The sequence below is a fragment of the Hevea brasiliensis genome, chromosome 7 (assembly GCF_030052815.1).
Source record: "Hevea brasiliensis isolate MT/VB/25A 57/8 chromosome 7, ASM3005281v1, whole genome shotgun sequence".
NCBI lineage: Eukaryota > Viridiplantae > Streptophyta > Magnoliopsida > Malpighiales > Euphorbiaceae > Hevea > Hevea brasiliensis.
The window spans coordinates 13,711,759-13,723,713 of record NC_079499.1 but is presented as its reverse complement, the minus strand read 5'-3'; positions in this window follow the sequence as shown (position 1 = coordinate 13,723,713).

The following is an 11,955-nucleotide window of genomic DNA, read 5'->3' as shown; positions in this document are numbered from 1 at the left end:
TGAGTCCTCAGCTCGAGTGCCTCCTTACACTCCACTACCGACAAACCCTGTCCTTGCCTACCTTCAGCGTATGGAGACTACACTCAACAACAGGATGCAATCACTCGAGGACAGTCTCCAGGAGGCTCACAATAAGCTTGACATGATTATTGAGAGGCTTGAAGAAGAGGGACCATCATCCCCATCAGAGGCTTTTTAGAGTTAGGACTATAGGATAGGCTCCTTCATGTAAAAACCTAGTTGCCTTGGTCCTATTCAGTGTTCATAGGTCTCTATTTCTAGTTTTTTGTCCAAACTTTCAACTCTTAATACATAATATGCTTTTTGATAATTTTGTGTGCTGTACTTTAATTTTGCATATTGTGTTGCCATTGAAGACAATGTCAGATATGAGTTTGGAGGTACAGATGCATTTCATGCACTCCACATCATTGCATTTCATTACATTGCTTAATGATATCCATATTATACTTTTGTATCAAAAATTCCAAAAAATTTTACAAATTTTAAATTTTTGAACTGGTTTTTAATCAGGAATTATAACCATAAATATTAATATGCTAATAATTGTTCTTCATGGGAACGAGGAATGAAAGTATCTTGATAGGCAAAAAGGCTTTAATTTATTGTCTGTAAAAGACTTAATCACCTTAGTAGAGCTAGACTAGTTAAACCCCTTCATAGCCATTAATTTGTCACATTGAACTTGCAAAATCAAGAGAAAATTTTGAAATACAAACAAACCTAAAAATGCCTCACCAACTCTAGAACATGTCTCTTAGACCTCTCGAGGCGAAATCCTAACATATGTTTGGAAAAGAAATGATTAAGGCATTCTTTCATTTAGCTCCATTAAGCCTTAAGCCATCCTTAGTTACAATATACCCCTTGCAGCCAACTTGAGCTTATATTTTCACCTATATAATTTTCCTTGTCTACCCACACATATTTACCTAGCCCCTACCCTAAACACATACCCTACCCTTTTGAGGAAGCTAAACACATAAGTAAAAAGTATATTAGGTGCAAAAATAGAAAGAGGATGTAGAACTCAAGAAAGAGTGCGAGTGTGCAATTGAAATCAAAGAAAAATTTGCCTTTCAACCCAGCAAAAGCAATGAGTTCGGGGGAGAGGACAAGAGGGACAAAAAAAAAAAAAAAGTCCCAAGATAAGTATCATGGACGCATGTTTGGCACTATAAAAACCAAATACTCCTCTTCTCCATACAAAATTAGTAGAATAAACTTAATATACTTGTTATTTTATGCATACATGCTATCCTTATATTTGCATTCCCTAAAAACCTTTTATTAGCAACCAAGTCATTGTCCCTTTAGCCCCATTACAACCTTTCTAAAGACCTTTTGATCTTTTGAAAATATATGCTATATTAGTGGAGATAGTAAATTGAGATATACCTATGGAGTTGGAATTAAATAAATCTTAGCAATTCCCATAATAGAGGCTAAATTTGAGGTGAATGAGTATTTTATAAGTCTATCATGATAAAACAAGTTATTTGTGACTTATTAATCGCCTTGCATAGAGGAGCAATTAGTTGAAATACCAAAAAAGGGGGAAAGGTTTTAAGCAGGTAGCTATTGAAACCTTTATGCCTTGAAGGAAGGGAATTGGTATGAAGGTTGAAGGAGTTCAATTATATGCATATTGAATTTATAGTTATACTTCTGAGTTCTCCCCTAAAATGTATTCTAAAAAGGTTTTCAATTTGCTTGAGGGCAAGCAAGAGTTTGAGTTTGAGGGTATTTGATACACTTGTATTATATAAATATTTTTAAGTACATTCGTATAATATTTCATAGTATTTAGATAAGTAATCTCTTGCATAATTATCAATTTTATGTACTTTTGTAAATTCCATTATCAAACTATGAATTCTATGTTTTCTGTATGTTTCCAGGTGTTTTGAAGAGGTTCCAAGGCATAGGAACAGAGTAGAAGACTTAGAAAGGCCAAAGATTTGAGAAATGTTGCCGATACACCTTACACGGGTCGTGTAATCAAAGCCACAGACCCGTGTAACTTGCTGCCAGGAGAAAGACAAAGAGCCAAGGAAAAATTAAAGTATACAGGCCATGTACCATGCCTCATGTAAAATATAAAGACCCATGTAAGTCTCTGCCGAGCCAAGCTTGAAGACTTCCTTGAAGTACAAAAGTACACGGGTCGTGTAACTAGGCCTGTGTAATTACCTAAAGCCTATGTAAAGTCCTGCTTAGTACAAGATGCAATAACTCAAGCTCCAGTAGGTTACACGGCCTTGGGCCGTGTAGTGACACATGGACCGTGTATCACGCGACAATCAGTAATTCTTCCAGCTCTAGCTTTGACAGAGAGACGAGACTCCTAATGCTTTGAGGACTCTAAAAACCTAACCCTAGATCATTCAATATAAAAAGAAGAGCCGCAGAAAATAAGAGAGAGTTCCTTTTGGAGTTTTTAAGTTTGAGGAGAGAAATCTCAATTCCAGACCTAATCACACCTTCATACACACATCCTTCATAGCCATCTTGGAGAGTAGATCATCAGTACAAAAGGGAAGGCTTCAGCTGGAGTTCCACAAGTTCAAGGCTGCAGAAAATCCTCATCGATTCTTTTGTTCTATTTCTCTAAAACCGTTCATATTCTTTTATTTTATTTTTATTTTGTTTATTGTTTGCTAGTTTTGCAACCCCGCAAGTGCACGGATCGCGAACAAGTAATAGAGTAGTGAGTAGAGTATCGTCCCACGAGGAATTTAATTAGTAACTACCAAACTACACAGTGATTTTGACTATTTAGGCTATCAAATAATGAGGGAATGAAAGTTGTTTATTTTAAACACTATAATGATAAACTTAAAATGAAATAATTTATTTTGAAACGATTTCGGAATTAAGATTTCACACTTAAATCTTACTATGGATGTTATCTTGTTTATTTACTGGATTAAGAATTATTTGCCTTGATAGAAATTAATCCTAAGGTATCCTAAGTCCTCTCTCAAGGCACCAAGGGTGTATTTTAATTAACTTAAACCCAACTTTTGTGACGATCAAATTAATTAAAACCCTTTAAGGTCTTTAACCAATTTTGAAATTCCACAAAGGTAATGAGCCTATGTCTAGGTCAGAATTCTTAGGTTCAAAATCTTGATTTTCTAATATCAATCTTCACCTTTCAGTCCTTCAATTAATATCTATAATCAATACTAAGTGGGTACCAACACATAGTATGCATTAAGTTCACAAGAAATTAAATCAAGAAACAATTCTTGAATCCAATAAACAAAACTTAATGTTTATCCATAATAATGATTACAAGGTTACTCTCTCAATTCCAGAATATGAAAATTACTCACTCATGGCGAGTTCAGCAAACATAATAAAAATGAAGTAAAGAACAATAAAAATCCGTTTAAGGAATTGGAATGAAAGAACCGAAGGGGGTTTGCAGCTTTGATTTTGTGGAACTTCGGCTGAAAAACTCCTCCTTGATACTGATATTCTTCTCCTCAAGACGGCTAAAGAGAGTGCAGAAGCGAGCACTCTTCTGAAACTCCTAAAAAGCTCTGTAAAAAGATTAATCCCCTTTTTCTTGATATTTTCTGCTTCTATTTATAATAGCTATTCTAGGGTTAGGTCATTTTGAGTTTCAAAAGCCTTAGGAGTCTATTTTGAATGTGTAAACAAGAGCGGGAATTCGGGTTAGGAAACTGGCTGCCGCATGATACACGGCCCGTGTGTCACTACATGGGCTCGGGCCGTGTAACTTACTGGAGTGGAATGGCAGAGTCTTGCATTGGCACAGAGGTTTACACGGGTCTGCGTTGGCTACACGAGCCTGGTTACATGACCCGTGTACTTTTGTTCTCAGAAAATTCTTCAAGCTTGTGCCCGACAGAGACTTACACGGGTTCTTATAGATTACATAGGTCCAATTATATGACCCATGTACTTTTGTTCCTCCATTGGCTCTCTGGCTTTCATCTAGCAGAAGGTTACACGGGTTTGTGGCTTTGTTTACATGACTCGTGTAAGGCGTATCGGCAGCTTTTCTCAATCCTTTGGCCTTTCCAAGTTTCCTTTCAGACTCCTATGCCCTGGGGCTTCACCCAAATACCTGAAATGATGCAGAAAATATGAAATTAAGAGCTTGACAATAGAAATTACAAAAACTAATGAAATCAACTACTATGCATGAGATTACTTACCTAAATGCTATGAGATAGTATACAAATGTGCTTAAAAACATCTATACAATTCAAGTGTATCAAATGCCCCCAAACTTAAACTTTAGCTTGTCCTCAAGCAAAACAAGACTTTGTTTTAGAATGCACTTTAGGGAAAAACTCAAGAATATAACCAATAATTCAATAAATGCATAATTGAACTCCTCCAATCCTTCATACCATTTACCCTCTTTCAAGGCATAAGGGTTCTAATAGCTGCCTATTTGGAACTTCACCTCCTTTCATGGTGTTTTGACTAGTTATTCCTCTGTGCAAGGCTATTAATAAGTCACAAATAACTTATTTTATCAGGATAAATTTGAGAAACACTTACTCCTCTAAATTTGCCTCTATTATGGATAATTGTAGTGAGTTTCATTTAATTCCAACTCCATAGGCATATCTCGATTCTCTATCTCCATTAATGTAGCATACACTTTTCAAAAGATCGAAAGGTCTTTAAAAGGGTTGTAATGGGGCTAAAGGGATAATGATTTGGTTGTCAATGAAAGGTTTTTGAAGAATGCAAACATGAGAATAGTTTTCATGTACAAAGTCTTAGGTATACCAAGTTTATTCTGCTGACTTTGTTTGAGGAAGAAGGGTTCTTTACAATGCTAAGCGTGCTTCTATGATACTTATCTTGGGACCTTTTTTGGTTTTTTAAATCAATTGCACACTTGCACTCTTTCTTAAGTTTTACATCCTCTCCTCATATTTTCTTTTGAACTTGATATACCTATCCTTTATGCATTAGGCTTCCTCAAAAAGGTGAGGTATGTGTTTAGGCTAGGGCTAGGTCAATAATTTATGGGTAAACAAGGAAAATCATATAGGTAAAAATATAGGCTCAAGTTGGGTGCAAGGGACATATTGTGACTAAGGGTGGCTAAGGCTTAATTAGGCTATATCAAAGAATGCCTTAATCATTTCTTCATCAAGCATATGCTAGGATTTCGCCTTGATAGGTCCAAGAGATATGTTATAGAGCTCGTTTGGTATTTTCAGGTTTGTTTATATTTCAAAAAATTTCTTCTAACTTCACAAGTTCGATGTGACAAATTAATAATCATGAAGGGGTTTAACTAGTCTAGTTCCACTAAAGAGATTAGGTTTTTCATAGACAACATGTTAAAATCCCTTTTTACCTATCCAGATACGTTCATTCCTCTATCCCGTGGAGTCCAATTATTAGCTTACTAGAAATTGGTTATAGTTCTAAGTTTCACAATTCAAAGTTCAAAGTTTTCAAAAATTTTTGAATATTTTTTTGGAATTTTGATACACAAGAATAATATAGCTGAAATTAGGCGATGTAATGATATGTAAGACATGAAATGCACTTGTTCAATATTTTTCTAGAATTTTGATACCCAAGAATAATATAGTTGAAATTAAGCAATGTAATGATATGCAAGACATTAAATGCACTTGTACCCCCCCAAACTCGAATTGGACATTGTCCTCAATGTCAACATAATATGCAAAATTAGAGAAAATCGTACAAAAATAATAAGAAAGCATATTATGTATTAAACATGGAAAGGTTGGATAAAAAGCAAATAAAAGAGACCTATGATTGCATTTTAGGACTAAGGTATGTAAGATTTTATAATAAAGAACCTATCCTATATTCCTAGCTCTAAAAAGTCTCTGATGGTGATGATGGCGATGATGGCTCCTCTTTATCGAGCCTTTCCATTAGCATGTCCAACTTATTGTGGGCTTCTTGGAGGCTGTCCTCAATTGCTCGCATCCTGTTGTTGATGATGGTCTCCATACGTTGTAGGTATGCGAGGACCTGGCTATGGGTGGTGGTGTGTATGGAGGCACTCGAGTGGGAGACTCATGAAAGAATGGCTCTTGGGCTTCCGCTTGTGGCTGCGAGGTTTCGCCAGGTCCTTCTTGTGCTTCGTCTCTCCAAGGGATGACATTCCCTTTGGCATCAAGCAGGTAGGAAGTGTTGCCGACCTTCTTACATATCTCCATGGATATGTAGATGGTTTGATTTATTTTTGATGTTTCGCTGACGGAGCTCAGCCTGTGATGTCTTAGGACGAATCCAAAGTGGAGGGTGATGGTTGTGATGAGACCACCAAGCACGATGTGCCTGTTAGGCTGGTGAGATAAGCGGCAAAGGTGGTTGCACAAAAAGAAGCCAGTGCTGCAGCGCTGCTCGGTGACCATACACCATAGGAAAAAGAGCTCATTGGCATTTACCACGCCAAGGCTGTCACCACGGCCCATGATGGTGTGGTCGGCTAACCAATGCATGTAACGCAGGGCTGGACTGGTGATACCCAAGGATTTTGACTTGCTGGAGTTATAAGGCTCCACGTTTGGGGCTATGGAACTCCAGAAGTCAATGCTATTGTAGAGCATGTTGTTCCAAGGGATCTCTTAGTGGCTGGTGCTATTGAAGCCGAAGATGGCATTGAACTCATCTACATTCATTACTCGGTCGACACCAAGGAGGTGAAATTCAATTATGCCTCTATCTTCCCTATCGGTAGGCCATAAGGTGGCCTTGAAACTGCCCAAAAACTCCAGTGTGGTGTCCCAGTATGCGGGAAATTAGAGTTGGGCAAACCTTATGCACCCGATGCTGTCGAGGAGTCCGTTGATCTCATTTTGCAGCCCGATTTGCTCCAGTAGAGAAAAATTCATGTATTTTTTGGAGCTAATTTTCTGGGTGTGAAGCCGGGTACACAAAAAGCTGAAGGAACGGAAGCGTGAAAAACACAAGATTATACCATTGAATTCAAAAATTTTCACCTAGGGTCACAAGCACCATGCAAGATTTATTTTTATCTATTTGATTTCAATGATAAACAACATATTAAAACTCTTTTAATATGTTTTTGGATCTGTATTTGCCATTTAAGATTTTAAAATTAATCAGATTAATTTTAGAACCCTAGATTAAATCAAGAACGATTACACTAACCTCTTGATGTCTTGCCGCAGTGTGTCTGCGCTTTGAGATTCGTCTTCAAGACACCAGATGTTGTCCCTCTAGCTTGTCCACACCAAGAACACCTATGGCATCCCTTGAACAGCTTCTAAAGCCTTTTCTATTAATTAGAAATTCAAGTTCTGCCTTTTAAGAGATTAGAGATGTAAACAGGACACTAGAAACAATTTCTAGTGTTCTTAATTCAAGAGATTGATGGCTAATCTCTTTGAATTGATGAGAGATGAAGAGAAATAGCTGGAGAGGCTCAAAGTGGCGTGACATATGAGAGGAGAGGCTGCTGGTTGTGTTTTCTTTTCATAACCCCACTTAAATAGCTAGGTTAACACATTAAACCCTAGCCACATGTCACCTTTTGATTAGCTCTAGGTTTAAGTGACCCAATCACATTGTGCCAAGTGTCAAACCTATATTTAATCTTGATTTTAATCATCTTACATGATTAAAAATATTTGGCAAGCTTATGTGTTATGCCATGTGTCACCATCTCATGGTGCCACGTGTCACACTGCAAAATGACCAAAATGCCCTCGTGTCTTAATTTTGAGTTCTTAACCCAAAATAATTATTTTCTTCTTCTAATTAATTTATATCAAATATAAATTAATTAATTAATCTCTATTAATTAATTTCTCATCAATTAAATTCATATTTAAACACTTTAAATATAAATTTAATTTATACTACACATCCAATAATCTAGATTTGGTTTCAAGTCATGTTAGGGACTTTGCAATTTTATTGCAAACCAAATCTATTTAATTAATCAATTAAACTCTTTAATTAATTAATTAAATCATATTTAAATAGGTGATAACTTGTGTATGTGTGTGACTTACTAGGCTCATCACTAATTGGCAATGAGACATGATATCAACTCTTAATATCATCAGAACTCTTTCTTACCATAAATGATTTCTCTAAATCATTTTATGAACCTCATAGACCATGGTTAACACCTAGCATAGCATGCCATGGCCACCCAATTAGTAATAAGGTTTACCTTAAATGAACCTATAATCATATGTTACCATGCACTAGAATCTCTCTTACAAAATCCCAACTCAAGCCGAGTCATGGTTTATGTCAAACTCCATTTGCTATGAATATTATGTTCTCTTTTAATTCCAGTTCTTGATTAAAAGATTTTTCTCATCGTAAACTCTTTCTCAATAAATCTATCTGTCTGGCCAGAACTTGAAACATCAAGAACAATTAAATGAACATAGGATTTTAACTCTATTTACTTAGAGGAACAGATTCCATTTTGATCAACACCTACCTCCATATATAACTAGCAGAGCCAACACATGCCCATATACCCATACATAGTACAAGTATGAAAGCAGATCAAACTCAAACTACCTATATACAAGATAACTGTGCTATCTCGTGTCTAAAGATTATATGCATCGATATGATTTATGACAAAACATTGACAAGAGTAAACTCCATGTGCTTGTCATAAGTGTCACTGGTTCGGCCTACTTATCATTTATAAGTGCCTATCAAGTTTGTTATATGGCATGAGACTCACCATTCCATCTTATTTATATCTCATATAAATAACTTGGGAATAAACATGAATACAATCTTTCTGGATAAGTCATGTCCTTATTATGAAGTATCCTCGATTGTGAACCTATTTATGATACTTTGTGCTAGAAATATTGTCACTCATATTCTTAACAACTTAAGAATAATATTTCTAACAAAATATCAATGGACCTTTTCTATTACACATAAATATATTATGTAAACGGAAAAGTGGAAATGCCTTTTATTATTAAAATATGTACAAGATACATACTAAATGATATGCTCTAGGGCATACTACTAACAATCTCCCACTGGCACTAGAGCCATTCATTACAATATCTTAGACCTATCTTCTCAAGATGTCGGTCTAACTGAGTCTGTGACATAGGCTTAGTGAATGGATCAGCTGGATTTTCAGCTGATGCTATTTTCTGCATGGCTACATCGCCTCGCCCAATGGAACTCTTCCAACTGACTGCACCTCCATTACAAATGAACACATATCCAGAGGTAGACTTTCTATCATCGATATCTGATTGGAAATCAGAATCAGTATAACCATCCAATTGCAAGTCTCCACCTCCATAAATCAAGAATAAATCCTTAGTTCTTCTTAAGTACTTAAGAATATTCTTGATACTATCCAAATGTTCCAAACCTGGATTGGATTGATACCTGCTAGTCAAACTAACAGCATATGCGATATCCGGCCTAGTACACAACATTGCATACATTAAACTTCCAATAGCCGAAGCATATGGAATCCTGGCCATCTTATCTCTTTCTTCAGGTGTCTTAGGAGACATCTCTTTAGAAAGGTGGATACCATGTCTCTCGGGTAACAATCCTCTCTTGGAATCAAGCATGTTAAACCTCTTTAACACCTTTTCCAAATATAGACTTTGGATAAACCAATTATTCTTTTCGCTCTATCTCTATAGATGCGAATCCCTAGAATATAGGTTGCCTCCCCTAAGTCTTTCATGAAGAATGTATTTAACAACCATACCTTTACAGTTGTCAACATACCTGTGTCATTACCCATCAACAGAATGTCATCCACATATAAGACAAGGAAAATGATAGCACTGTCACTAACCTTCTTATATACCCATGGCTCATCCTCATTTTTGATAAAACCAAATGACTTAATGGCTTCATCAAAACGGATGTTCCAACTCCTCGAAGCTTGCTTTAACCCATAAATGGATCGCTTTAGCTTGTATACCTTGGAACCATCTTGGGATTGAAAACCCTTAGGTTGTTCCATGAAAATTTTTTCTTCAATGTATCCATTGAAAAAAGCTGTTTTGACATCCATCTGCCAAATCTCATAATCATAGTATGCAGCTATTACAAATAGAATCCTAATTGATTTAAGCATGGTAACAGACGAGAAAGTCTCCTCATAGTCTATTCCTTGCCTTTGGCGAAACCCTTTCGCTACTAGCCTTGCCTTATAGGTCTCTACCTTTCCATCGTAACCAATTTTCTTCTTGAAAACCCATTTGTTCCCTATAGGTACAATACCTTGTGGGTCAACAAGATCCCAAACTTGATTCTTATACATGGAATCAATCTGATTTCATAGCATCAATCCATTTTGAAGAGTCTATATCCGATATAGCTTCTTCATAGGTAAGTGGATCATCTCCATGATCTACTTCTTCATGAGTAGACAACTCTTGTTCTTCTTCATGAAGACAACCATATCTCACCGTGGGTGAGATACCCCTGGTTGTTCTACGAGGAACATTGTAGATGTTTCATCAATGGGTATAGGTTGACTAGATGGATCTATATCCATCCGATCTGTTGGTTGGTCGAATTCTCCAATTCTAACTCTATTTGCCTTCCTTTGCCTCCTTCTTGAACAAACCGTTGTTCAAGAAATATGGCATCTCTACTTATCACAACCTTTTGTGAAGTAGGCAATAAAAATAATATCCAAAACTATCTTTTGGATATCCAACAAATCGACCTTTTCGATCCGGTCTCCAATTTATCGGTGTTCACTTTTTGATATAAGCTGGACAACACCAAATCATAACAAGCTTAAGACATGGTTATCTTCCATAACATATCACATAAGGACTGGAAGAAACTGATTTTGATGGAATCCTATTCGAATATATAAAGTCGATTCTAATGCAAATCCCAAAAGGAGATTGGCATATCAAGATAGCTCATCATACTACGTACCATATCCAATAGGGTACGATTTCTCCTTTCAGATACACCATTCACCGTATGCGTTCTGGAGGAGTCACCGAGAAACAATGCCATGCTCTCTCAAGTATTCATCAAATTCAGTACTCAAATATTCACTTCCACGATCTGATCGAAGAGCTTTAATACTTTTTCCTGTTTGATTTTCTACTTCAGATTTAAATTCCTTAAACTTTTCAAAGGATTCATGTTTGTATTTCATCAAATACAAATACCCAAACCTTGATTTATCATCAGTAAAGGTAATAAAATAATGAAAGCCCCCTCTAGCCATTTCTTTAAACGGACCACATACATCACTATGTATTAGTTCCAAAATATTTTCAGCTCTTAGCCCTTGTCCAACAAAGGGTGATCTAGTCATTTTGCCTTGAAGGCAAGATTCACAAGTTGGAGTAGGCTCAGAGCCCAATAAGGATAGCATCCCCATTTTCTCCAATTTTGCAATCCTATCTTCTGCAACATGACATAACCTTAAGTGCCAAATATATTTTGAACTTGAGTTGATTTTCATTATGGCATTGCATTCATTTAGATTGCTACACTCTGGCCAGTGGAAACACTTTCTTTCTGGCAATAGAAACACTTTCCTGTTGCCAAAAGAAACACTTTCCTGTTTGCAGTGGAAACACTTTCCTTTGCCTTTGTCAGCTTTAGTCTTCCTTTTCTGTTTAGCTATTTTCTTAGAAGGACCAGGAATCTGAGGTTTCTTTTTCTTATTGCCCTTCTTCATGTTGAACTTTCCAGCAGAAGAAGATGCAACCAAAGCTACCTCTTTTCCTTTATTGCCTGGCATATTCTTTTGGGCAATAACCAGCATGTTGAGTAATTCAGCTAAGGTGCATTCCTGGAAATTTGTCACAAAATTCCCAAAAGACTCAGGAAGGGACTGAAGGATCAAATCCGTTTGTAGTTGGAAATCCATGTTGAAGTCAAGATGTTCCAACTGCTCAATCAGCCGAATCATCTTGTGGACATGAT